This window comes from Sparus aurata, unplaced genomic scaffold (assembly GCF_900880675.1).
Source record: "Sparus aurata unplaced genomic scaffold, fSpaAur1.1, whole genome shotgun sequence".
Taxonomy (NCBI): Eukaryota; Metazoa; Chordata; class Actinopteri; order Spariformes; family Sparidae; genus Sparus; species Sparus aurata.
Genome location: NW_022045100.1, coordinates 353,862 through 367,383, shown reverse-complemented (window position 1 = coordinate 367,383; position 13,522 = coordinate 353,862). Strand labels below are relative to the sequence as shown.

Below are 13,522 nucleotides of genomic sequence, written 5' to 3'. Positions count from 1 at the left end.
CATTTAAACATAAAACAATTATTTCACAACAAGAAGTATAAAGTGACCTTTGAAAAAGAGAGAAAGGACAAAATGTTTGAAACATTCAACAAATAAAATGATAACGTTAAAAACTAAGATGAGCTGCAGAATTACACAGCGCAGCTCCTGATTGGTCAAACAGTTTCTGCAGCAGCTGATAATATCTTTTGCCCACAAGTTGATTTATTGAGCTGTAAATGTCAGTAAACAGCATTTTACATGTTGTAATGTTGTGTCTGTGTCAGTAATGTTATCGCTGGTTTAATGGACAAAATTCAAGAGGCGTGAAGCAAAGATTACACAGCAACACACACACACACACACACACACACGCACACCAACAGTGACTAAAGACAAATACAGTCAGCTGACAATTTCTACAAACTGTGGCTGAAAATATTATTCTAAACAACGTTTGGCTCTAAGAAACTGTCAAGTGTTCTCCACAACTTTTGACATCTTGAAGACCAAACGACACAGAGTCTTCACTTGGCAGGACAGGAGGGAGAAACTGAAAACTAACTATGAATTAAGTCTGTCAGACAAATATTTAGATTTAATATGTCGTGTAGTAGAAGTATAAAGTTGCATAAAAAGAAATATCAGAGCCTAAATACAGTATTTGAGTGAATGTACTAAGTTTCAATCCACCTCTGTTGATAATAATCATTTAAAACTCTAATAGTTTCTATTTATTAACATATTAACTGTTGTCTGAGTTTGTTCATAAATATTTCACTTGAATGTATTTAATGTCAGAATTACATCATGAAAAATGAAGACACTGATGTTTTATTATTATTATTATTATTATTGTTATTGTTGATAGACAACCAACACTTTGCTAGTGTGCTTCTGTTATTACATCTAACATGATTTTACCTGCATGTGATAAATTAACTGCATTTGTTTTGAGTTCAGCGAGAAAAATGTCTCGACAACGAGCCTAAAAAATATTTCTTGTTTATGTGAAAATATATTATACATATTTATATATATGTGATCAATAAAATATTAATGCTTGTAAGAAAAGAGTCTGAACTTCCAACATGTTTGTTATGTAGTGAATCTTTTACAGATTCTGCTCGCCATCTTACTCTGATACAAAGAGCAGCGATCTGAGTTTAACCTCATGTGTGACGAGTAAATATGTTACAAGCTAAACAATATAATATAATATATATAATATATAATATAGACCTATTTCACGAACATCACACTTGTTTACTTTATGGTTGCGAGTGTGCTTCACCTGTGTGACGTAACTGAGGTCTGAGGTCACATGACGTAACACACCGCGGAGTAATAATATGAATAATGAGAAGAAGTTAAGCTTCCACAGTGAAACTCTAGATACTCAAAGATGTTTAACCAAGGTAGTTAAACTGTCGTCAGTCTGTGTTGGCTGTGTTTCAGTAAGTAAGCAGGTATCGGCACAAAATGGCGGATGTTCTTATCGGCAGTTGTTTCTCCTCCGTCGTCCCGAGTTTAAACTTAAACGAGTTCGTCGAGAAATAAACAACCGAGCTTCACTTTTTGTGCTGTTTCCGGTGTTACAATGAAAAGTAGAGCTTGTGTTAGCGAGTCGAACATGTCAGATTCATTACATTACCTTCAGCTGGAGGTTCAGACGGAGAAAACTATCTGCAACACAACTGTCAGAGAAAGTGAAACTAAACTGTGAGGAGGAAACAGCCAGAGAGGCGTGTGACTGACTGGGAGTCTTCCTGTTAGACTGAGAGCTGCAGCACGACCCACAACGAGCTAACACATGCCGAATTTACAAGAAGGCCCAAATAATGAAGAATCAGTCACAAACAGCGTTTCAGGAGGTTATAAAGTGTCTCCTAACTCAAAAACTCACTAAATGGAGAGATTTCATAAGGGAGTCTGGGGGTTGACATGTTCAAAATGTTAGTGACGTCGCCACAGAGGCTTTCTGGGTGTTGAAGTTCCAATCAAGAGTAGAATGTGTTGGTCAGAATGTTTTCACAGCTGATGTGGACACGATTCATTATTAAATACGGCACATTTTCAATGAATATCCTTGAATATATTTGTCTGTGTGATGCTGCTGTGATAAAAAACAAATGTGTTTTTATCACACTGGAACAGAAAACCCTCAGACTATACAATCTGTGATGATGCTCACCTGGTTTCCACCTTTTTACATGGCAGCAAAGAAGACGAGATGGAAGCAGAATTCAATTAAAAAAAATGTACACATATTCCTAACTAACTGGACCTACTTGTTAATTCGGCAAGGATTATACACAAATACAATATAACCAGACTCCCTTAACAAATCGTCTGTTTATAAGAGTTGTTGAGTGAGGAGAAACTTTATGAAACAGCTGCGACAAATCCTAAATCATTGGTGCCTTCTTGTAAATTCGGCTTTAAAATGCAAAACATTAGGATGTTTATTTCTTTGTAAAACGTGTCAGTTTCCACCAGCCTACATTAAACAGTAACTACTGTAATATGAGCTACTTCTTAGTCATGTTGAATATAAAAGCAGCTTTGTTATAAGATCAGTTCAGGGCTGGATGAAGTGTCAGAGCTGTCAGACAGAGCGCAGGACACGAGATTCACCACAAGAAGGAGCTAAAGGGCAGCAGAGCAGAGGAGAAGCACCAGAAGACACAAAACATACTTTAATAAATGTCTTTGACCTGTTTCACTGTTTTCTGTCACTTTACTCGTTTATATTTTGTTTTTATGTGTGATTTGATTCGGAAAGTGCTCCATGAATTATCATCAGGGGGGTTGAAAGCTTTAATTTTTCTCCTTTTTGTTCATGTTCTTATTTTTCTGAGTTTAAAATGATCCTCATCTGTATCTACCCAGAGCTGCTGTCAGATATTAAAGGGTAAATTCAACTGAAAATAGGAATTCAGTCCTCGTCTTTTCAACTCCGTGCTGATGGAGAGTCAGGTGAAGTGTCGTAGTCCACAGAACATCTCAGGAGCTCAATTAAACTTTGCCGAATTAGTTATCAGAACTTCCTGTTTGCAGTGTGCCTGTGGATATACACGCTACTGTCACCAGATTACTTTCATACTGATGGAAACTTAAAAATGTGAAGTTTCTGAGGCAAGCAGTTCAAAGATTTCTGAACCATTTGTCTTCCACATTAGTGAAGGGCTGGGAATCCTCAGTAACCATGGTGACCATGCCTCATCCACATCAGTCTTCCCTCCTGATGACAAAAAAAATGCAGTATTCAATCACAGATGTCATTAATTAGTCGCAATTAAAATATGAATCAATGTTGTAGTTGTATGTTTGTATGCCATTGTGGCGGCACGAGGTGCGTGCTCTGGACGGCACTCAGTTATTACGGCATTTCACGCCAAACAACGCCACCCTGGGGGTTTCACCCAGGGACCTTTTTACCTTTTAAAGGACAACTTGTAATGAAAATAAGGCACTCAGGTCCGTTTCACAATGAGGCAGAGACCACATAACTGGGTACAAAACATTTATTTATTTTAGTTCAAATAGTCTTAAAGATGTATTAAGAAGTCACTCACTGGGGCAAAAATGGGGACCAATCAGGGCTGAGACTTAGTGGGGGGAGATGGGTCCAAAACAAAGGGGATCCCAGGAACACCACACGTGAAGTAAATAACAGTGAAGCAAAATCAACCTAAAAAGTGCAAAACACAAGAGGGACACCGCCACCAGGACACCAATCCACCACCATAGGCTCAGCACCTGAATGGGGGAAATCAGAGGACAGCAGGTGAGAACACTAACATTAAATACAATGAATCAAACAAGAAATCCAAGACTTAATCTTACATCTAAGATTTGACACAACTAAAATAGAATTAAGATTTACATCAAATGAAATTCACCTGCAACCTGCAAAGACCAAAATAACCATAAATCTAACAAATCAGAATTACAGGTTGCAGTGAGACCAATTATTACAAAAGAAAATAAAGAAAAGATCATAAACTACTAATCACAAAGAATGGAATAAATTCTCCCACTGTACTCTCTCAAACACACGCACACACACAAAACAAGTGACAGGGTTGACAGTACACGGTTCAGTATGGGATTGCCGAGCAACGATTAGGCCACGGCAACGCTTAAAGAAAGCCTGGACGAAGGCTAACACTTTTAGCCAGCTGTAGTGAGCAGCCAGGAGCCAGACAGACAGCGTTGAAGCCCCGCAACCTCGGATGCAAATAAAAGTCTGTCAGCGCAGTGTGAGGCCAAGCAATGAGTCAAAGCAATAGCTACGTAAAGCAATGCAGCTGTTAGCAGCACGGCAGCTAGCGGTGAGGCAAAGCAGCGAAGCAAAGCAGCGAAGTGAAGCCAAGCAAAGCAAAGCAGCGAAGTGAAGCAAGGCAAAGCAAAGCAGCAGCGAAGTGAAGCAAGGCAAAGCAAAGCAGCAGCGATTTCTTGCAGGTTAGCGGTTGCTATGCCGCTACACAGGTGTCTTTAGCCTACAATAAGAGAACAGATATTAGCAACTTACGAGTGGCTGGAGGAGGAAGCTACAGTCACTGTGCTACATACCAGTCAGGCAATCACGGTCGGCACGGTGTGGAGCAACACGATCCGCTACACAGCAACCAGCAGCGGACATTAAGCAGCACACAACCAGCAGCGAGCAACGTGCGGCCAGCAGCAACACCCAAGCGAGCCTGCTAAAATAAAATGACCACCATGAAAACTGGAGAGACAACGTGAGACCAGACTATAGTCGCAACCGGCAGCCTACCTGCAACCAAGTGAAGGCGGAAGTGAAGGGCGCCAGGAAGTCACGTGACCCAGGCTCTGTCAGGCAAGAGGACAACCAGGTGCCCTATGCCTGCCTTTATAAGGTGCTCCCTCACAGTGATTGGCTGGAAAGAGCCACACAGCTGAAACCCATCAAACGCTCCTTCATACTGCTACACCATCTTATCATTGCATCCTAAAATGGCTTACCTGAGTTTGGTCCACCTTGGTTGGTCTCCTTGTTCTCATGTAAGGCCCCATAATGCCTCAGCATAGAGGAGGTGTTGTTGTATCCAAGTTCTTTGGAACACAGACACTTTACCTTTTAAAATACCAGACATGAGAAGAAAGAAATCAGAACAAGGGATATGCTGTGTTGCCACATTTAGTCATTACTGTGTATACATTATTATGGGAGATCAGCTCAAATTGTTCCCAGACAGGGAAAATCTTTTCTTTCTCGCAGGTTCCATCGTAAAGTCAAATGACACCTGAATAGATCGCAAAGAAAAAACAAACTACACAAAATGTGAGGTAACGGGGGACCTCCATTGCATTTTGTTGCCCCTTAAATTTCGAATTGAACGACAAAACCACGAAACAGTTCCTGAATCAGTCACGTGGTACGGCCGGCTCGTGAGGCTTCGAACAAGCCTCGATACGAGCTTCACAAATATCTTCCTGGACTACTCGACACAGAAGACACATCACTACGAATGTCACACTGAGGAACAAAAGACCGTCTGTGTGGCAGCAGCTCAGCTTTATAGGCTACAGGTGGCTGATCAGGTGCACTGCAGTGGCCCCGCCCCCGGAATGTACCATTTCTGTGGGGGAGTCTGATTCTCTTTGAACAAATCTAGTTCCAATGCCTCAATTCATTGATTCAATCAATCAAAGCTTTTAAAGTTACTAAAATTTCCTCCCAGTAAAAGGTCTGAACCTCACAAAGTCCAGCTTGTGTCTTACAGTCTTCCCCACATTCAATGTTCAACACTTGTACAGTCATCAACCAGATATTTTACCAGAAATAGAAATCATCCCAGGTGAATTAATTTAAGGCCTTTATTTCAAGTTAAAGAAAACAGAGGCCTCAGTATAAAAGCAATAAAAAGTGCAAACAGAATAACATTTTTTATGCTTCAATTAGACATTTCAAGTGAAAACACGTCAACATATTCAGAAAACAGTCAATAAAAAGTGCAAACAGCCTTTTCTCTTTGAATATCTGCTTCTTTTCTTTGACTTGTCTTCCTGAGAGGAATGGGCATGTGATGGTCCTGCCACTGATTTCAATCTTGTCTGAATGGAGTCGCTGCCGTTCTCATGCAGATCTGTAGGTGTTCACCTGTGAGCCTGGAACCAGACTTGTTCTTCATGTTGTTGACGGTGGAAAAAGCCGACTCACAGCCGTCAGCGGGTCCAAACGTGGTCCAGGTGTGCAGTGCTGCTTTGGTTAGACCATGAAAACAGTGTGCAATATAATATTATATTATTATATTATTAATAATATTATTATTATTATATATATTCTGTTTTTGTAATAAAACATCCTGATAAACAACCTGTTTGTACATCCATGTTAATTATGTCACTATAGAAACGATCAGATGAGTTTATGAACACGATCACAGGTTTGTTTGTTTTTCTTCTCATCGTTATAAAAACACATAAAACAACCAGAAGCATCAACATGTGAGTGACACACATCTTGTTAAATAAAGCTTCAGAGACGTTTGATTTTACATCCTGAATGTTTCCTATGGAGGACCAAACCTGACATAAGTATAAATAAATAAATAAATAAATAAATGCGTAAATGCATAAATAAATAAATAGATAAATAAATACATTAATAAATGTATAAATAAATAAATGCATAAATAAATACATGCATAAATAAATGAATAAATAAATAAATGCTGAAATAAATGTATAAATAAATAAATAAAAGTATAAATAAAAGAATAAATGCTTTTTATTTATTTATACATTTCTGTTCACCTACATTTATTTATTTCTGTATTTCTGTTCACCTACATTTATTCATTTCTGTATTTCTGTATTTCTGTTCACCTACATATATTTATTTCTGTATTTCTGTGTCCATATGTAAATGAGGAGGTAGGAGGTCCTAACCTCAGTCAAGAGCATGATTGGTCAAATCGGAGAGCCAGACAAAAGCAAACGATTCCTGATCTCAAGCCTCACTCTCTGTAACGTTATAAAACAGCTCCAGTTAGCTTAATGGCCTCGACCAGTGTGACAGGTTAACTGGCGTTCATTTTAACTTGCGAGGGTCCCAGATGTGCTGGTGGTGTGGTTTGAGAATCCTGTCTGGAGAGCCATGTCCGCTAACCAGGAAAAACATTCTGCTCATCGCTCCAAGTCATGTATACGTGTATTCGTTTTGACGTGGCTTTAACACTTCTATCCACACAGAGAACCCGGGGCTGCGACTTGCAAACCACTGCTAGACGAGCGCTACAGAGCACAAATCGCCCAAAAGTGCATGTTATCGGTCTCATATCTTTGTCTTGAATCTCTGTACTCTTAAACAACTCATGTGTGGAACAGTATTAAGCATTTGTTCACACCGAGCGGCTCGAGAGCGGCGTGGACACCGCTGTTAGCAGTTAGCTGCTAGTTAGCTTTTAGCTGCTCGCTGTAGCGCTAAGAGCGTAGCGTCCAGGTTAACGTGTTACCACCGAGAGTGAGATACATGTCTGGGCTTTCCTATGAACCATTGTCGCTACTGGTGTTTGTATCACAGGTTGATCTGGACGTCTCACGATTTGCCACAGCTGATTGACCTCACGCTGAGCTCGGGCTGGATGTCAACGTACTCTGCAGACTGTTTGACCAGCAGGCTGTATGACAGTGTACAGTTTTCACACTGACTGCTTCAGCTTTATAACGATGTATGCGGCTCGGAACGATGGCTTTAAGCGACCATTTGAACAGTGCGGAATGAAAAATACCCGATGGTAACCGGTGTCACAAGGTAGCCTGGACGCTGCGCTACAGCGAGCAGCTAACAGCTAACATAAGAGCTAACAGGCGTCTCCACGCCGCTCTCGAGCCGCTCGGCGTGAACAAATGCCTCAGCCTGTTCCACCCATGAGTTATTTGAGAGTACAAACATTCACGACAAAGATATGAGACCGACAACATGCACTTTTGGACGATTTGTGCTCTGTAGCGCTCGTCTAGATACACATATACATGACTTGGAGCGATGAGCAGAACGTTTTTCCTGGTTAGCGGACATGGCTGAGGACCCCTCTCTCTCCAGACGGGATTCTCAAACCACACCACCAGCACACCTGGGACCCTCGCAAGTTAAAATGAACGCCAGTCAAATTCATAACTATACGAGAGCTACATGAACAAATGTCAACAAATGCAGCTAACAGTTAGCTGAGCGGGCTTGCTGGTAGCCAGCAACATTCCTGTACAGTGTACAGGAATCAGTGCTGCTAGTAAGGCAGAAGTAGTAGACCTTCATCGAGCACACTCCTGTAACCAATCATGCTCTTGACTGAGGTTAGGACCTCCTACCTCCTCATTTACATATGGACACAGAAATACAGAAATAAATATATGTAGGTGAACAGAAATACAGAAATACAGAAATAAATAAATGTAGGTGAACAGAAATGTATAAATAAATGAAAAGCATTTATTCTTTTATTTATACTTTTATTTATTTATTTATACATTTATTTCAGCATTTATTTATTTATTCATTTATTTATGCATGTATTTATTTATGCATTTATTTATTTATACATTTATTTCAGCATTTATTTATTTATTTATGTATTTATTTATGCATTTATTTATTTATTTATACTTATGTCAGGTTTGGTCCTCCATACAGATTACTTTCATATTGATGGAAACTTAAAAATGTCAAGTTTCTGAGGCAAGCAGTTCAAAGATTTCTGAACCATTTGTCTTCCACATTAGTGAAGGGCTGGGAATCCTCAGTAACCATGGTGACCATGCCTCATCCACACGAGTCTTCCCTCCTGATGACAAAAAATGCAGTATTCAATTACAGATGTCATTAATTAGTCACACTTAAAATATAGATTAATGTTGTAGTTGTATGTTTGTATGCTGTCTCATCATTGCATCCTAAAATGGCTTACCTGAGCTTGGTCCACCTTGGTTGGTCTCCTTGTTCCCATGTAAGGGATCACTCAATAGTGAGTGTGAGGAGCTGAAGAGGACGGACGTGCTCCGTGTTGCTCCGTGTTGAACAAGAAGTAGCCCGTGTTGAACAAGAAGCCAAAGAAGAGCCTGACTGCACGGAAAAGTGAGACAATGCCTCCTAAGTCAGACCTTAAGAATGAGAATGAGAAAAAAGACCAGCTGATAAAGGAGCTGGGAAACAAAGTGGAGGAGCTGGATCAACAGGGAAAGCTCAATGATGTGATTGTGACTGGCCTCATAATCAAGCCTCCAACCTACGCAGCGGCGGCTGCAGCTGGGAATTCAGTCCATGAGCCTGGTGAATCTGAGAGGAAATCTGTGGAGAAGCAGGTGTCTGAGTTCCTGAATGGTAAAGGCATCGAGGTGAATTTCGGCAACGTGGAAGTATGTTACCTCTTACCTCGAAGGAAAGAGTCAGCAACTCGAGCTGTCATCCTGAAATTCATCAACAGAAAATACAAGACTGCACTGCTGAAGCAGGGCAAGAAGCTCAAAGGCTCGAATGTCTACATCAATGAGAATCTCACCAGAAAGAATGCAGACATCGCCAGAACAGCTCGCCAACTGAAAAAGGATGGTAAGATACAACACACCTGGACGGCTAACTGCAGAATCTACATCAAAACAAATGGAGCATCAGCTGAAGAAGTCAAAATAATCCAGATCAGGAGCAAGGATGAGTTGGAGAAATACAATAACTAAGGTATGGCTCACGAACACTCCATAACTACAGCACAGCAAAGTTCAACGGTTCTTACACGGACTGAAAGTATGATGGGAATATCTGAAAGGATTGCTGAGCTAGGAAGTGTGGAGTTCACTACAAATCAACATGTGAATCATACCTTATCTGACCCGAACGAAGGAATTGACCCGGATAATCACTTCTGTTTCAACATGACTGGGAATTGCAAGAATTATACTGAAGTTCAATACAGAGACAGCGCTGAGATGGACGGGAAACTGTCTCTAATTCACTTTAACAGCAGGAGTCTATATACCAACTTCGGCCACATCAAGGAATACCTAAATCACTTCAAAACCCCTTTCACCATCATTGCAGTGTCGGAAACATGGATTAATGAAGACAAAGGCACAGATTTTTTCCTGGATGGATATAATCTTGTAAAAAGTATGTACATTCAATCGTTGATCAGTACAGATCAATACAGGAGGGTTGATAAAGGTCAGAGGCACGAATCAACAGACACTGTGCAGACACTGTGTTGAGGCGGCATGTGAGCATAACAAATACCATTCTGTACCCAAACAATAAGTTGAACCTGAGAAAATTGTATGGTCCAAGGCCAATGCCAGTTGTACATAGCAGGATGTTGTTATAATGTGTATCAACAATGTGAGATAACTTAGGTACGAACACTGTGACACTACTGTGAGTTATCACAAGTTCTTCTGAGCTGTGAAGAACTCAACTAGCCCTGTAAATCGGCACACAACAGTAGACACACATGTAATCTGTATGTACTGTCTAGAGCTTGAATTCAGCTCTGTATGCTACTGCTGTAATATGTTTTGTCAAAGGTCATAACAAAAGAAGTTGAAAAAAAAAAGAAAAAAGAAAAGAAAATGTAAATGCAAATGACAAGAAAAGATCAGGATGAAGACTTTATCCTGTGGGTAATGGGGGCGGGACTTGATAAGCTTTGGCTTCTCCCGCTTTTCCCTTTCGGCCATGTGTATTGTATTATTTGAACAATGATGAAATGTGATGTTTATGAATTGACATGCCCGAAATAAACAACATAAATAAATAAATAAATCCTGTACAGACTCAACTGTTCAGCACTGACAATGTTTCTGTGACAGGAGGAGACTCTGCACACTAAACACCACACAGACACACTGAGGAACCAGGACTGGACCTGTACCAGAGTCCAAATCCAGGATAAAGAGGTTCAGTGAATGTGGTGTTGAAGGTGTGGAGGTGGATCAGTGAGTCAGAGGAGACTCTGTAGAAGGACAGAGTGCCAGCAGGACAGTCCACATACACTGCTACTCTACCAGAGGAGGAGGAGGAGGAGGAGGAGGAGGAGGAGGAGGAGGAGGAGATGTCTGTTTGTCTCTTGTTGTGCCTGACAGAGTAACGACCATCAAAGCACCTCAGACTCCAGGACTGATCATTCAGTCCAAACACACAGTCTTCACTGTCTCCTCTCCATCTGATTCTTCTGTATCTCACTGATATAGAAACACTTCCTCTCCACTCGACCTCCCAGTAACAGCGACCAGTCAGACCAGTTCTACACAGCAGCTGAGGACACCAGTTAAACCTCTCTGGATGATCAGGATATGACTGATCCTCCTCCACATGTGTCATCTTCCTGTTGTTGTCAGACAGTTTGATGTTTCTGCTGACTGTGTTTGTGTCGACTGTGAGCTCACAGGAATCTGATGGAGAGAAAAAGACACAACACAGCTGCAGTTATTAATGTGTCATCAGTGTGATGATGACATCACAGATGTGAATGAGTGATGTCACAGTGTTTTGATGAATGAAAGTAAAAAGACACTCACACTTCCTCAGACCTGGTGTCAACCATCGGACTCCAGCAGGCTCCACCCTGAAAGGAGGAGGGGGGTCAGAGCAGCACATCCTCTTTCAGCATGCAAACATGGACATGACATGACTCTCATACACAGAAACACAATCTGTCCATCAGGCTGCTTCTCCCTGTTCTCCCTGAACCTCTTCACCTCTGCCACTCTCCTCACACACTGAGAGTGAGCCACAGGATGTTGGTGTGTGTGAAAGAGGACCACAACATCTGAGAACACACACAAACCTCCTGTTGGATTTATCACTTCATCTTTATTTTATTGGATGTTGTTGCTGTTTCCTGTGGGCGACCTTACGCTTGCTGTTTGAGCCAATGTCAACTTGTGCTTATGTTTCGATATTATAGGACTTTTGGATTTGGACGTCAGAACTTTTGAGGTCCGATTCCTGTTTGAAGCGTGCTTTGTTTTACTGAGCAAAGAAACAAATACAATTTATACGTAATAAATCAATCAGAAAACATTGGACGTTGGTTCCCGACCTCTGCCACAAAACCAAGTGACAGAGACTCCCAGACTGTTTCCCTCCAGAACCTCACAAGTGTCACTGAACCTGTTTGCGATAGAAACAGTTTCACGGTTTCATGTGTTGACATGTTCATGTTACTATAGTTTGGTGCTGGATTGATATCTGATGTATATTACAGCAGTAATAGTTACTGTGAGGAGAACTTCATGTTATGTTTGATGCCATTAAAAGCAGAAACAATGACAGAAAATGTCTCTCAGTCTGAAATCTGCTGTGGTGAACATGATGTGTCCAGATGTGACCAGAGGAACATCTGACTATGAAGCCAGGAATCTGTCTTTCTTTCTGTCTGTCTGCGGTTCACATGTCTCCGCACATGTTAGCTAACGTTAGCTAGCTAGCTAAAAGGTCAAATGAAGCGGTGCTCGTGTGACTAACGGCTGTTAGCTAACATTAGCGGCCGTAAGCGCGCTAGCTAACGGTCGCTAATGTTAGCTATGTTATTCACGTTTAGCCAGCTAGCTATTGATAGCGACGCTAACGGCCGCTAACGGTAGCTGGCTAGCTAACATGAGTCCTTCTTCATTTGAACTTGTAGCTAGCTAGCTAACGTTAGCGTTAGCTAATGATGCAGGACTCAAGTGACGAATGGCCGTTAGCTAGCTAGCTACTTCAGAACTCCTCACACATTTTGTTACACCTTGAGACACCAAAAATGAGCGGAGGTGTGTTTTCTTCATTTATGTTTGCATATTATGTGTTTACAACTTGTTTGGAGTCCTGTTGTGGTAAAGTCGGTGGGCCATATTTTCCAGAAATTCCATCACTCTTTGCAGCTGTGAAGACCCTCATTTCAGATAAGGTCACAGAGAGCTCAGGCTGTGAAGGTGAAAGTGAATATGAGGCCAGTGTTGCTCTACAATCACCACCTCCTTAACCCACATCTCCCAAACCAACAAAGTACATTTTTGTAATGATCAATTAAAAACATAAAACATTCTGTCACTGGTGATTTTCTTTGTTTTTATTCCTGTGTTTTTTTCCTTCTTACAATTAATTAGGGAATGAGACTCCACCGGAGTGTCTGCTCATTGTTGGGAGACTGCAAAAGCACAACCCACAGTGAAAGGAAAGGCCCGCACCCTTCTGCTGGGCCTGTTCAGCACTGATGCCCTACTGAAGTCCAACCTGACGGGAGGGGTCAACAAGGTCGGTCCATCTGCAGAGAGACGCAGCCTCTGGACCCCAAGAAGCTTAAAGCTTTACTCAGTAAGACAGTAAAAAAATGTTTAATGGATTAATATATTTTGCTACAAGTTATTGTAAATGGTAAAGGGTAACAAACCTCGGGTTATTCACTGCCTGTGTCTACAGACACCAGCGATACAGCCCAAATGTGCATTTTTATTCGGATGATGTTTACAGATATGACTGTAAAAGAGGAGCTGTTAACATTACTGCTCATGAAAGAACACACGTGGTGAGAGGACATTT

General features: G+C 41.1%; 1 long non-coding RNA gene across 2 annotated transcripts; it reads right to left on the bottom strand.

Annotated features, from left to right (window-relative positions):
• Window positions 1-1,827: 1,827 nt before the first annotated feature.
• Window positions 1,828-5,580, bottom strand: LOC115577525 (uncharacterized). Of its 2 annotated transcripts, XR_003983174.1 has the most exons (4): window positions 4,972-5,562; window positions 4,558-4,886; window positions 3,558-3,741; window positions 1,828-3,223 (listed from the first exon to the last, which is right to left on the bottom strand). It is a non-coding gene; the product is annotated as an uncharacterized LOC115577525 (long non-coding RNA). The 2 variants fall into 2 exon arrangements; XR_003983173.1 differs by lacking the exons at window positions 1,828-3,223; window positions 3,558-3,741 and having other exon boundaries at window positions 4,404-4,688; window positions 4,763-4,886; window positions 4,972-5,580.
• Window positions 5,581-13,522: the final 7,942 nt, after the last annotated feature.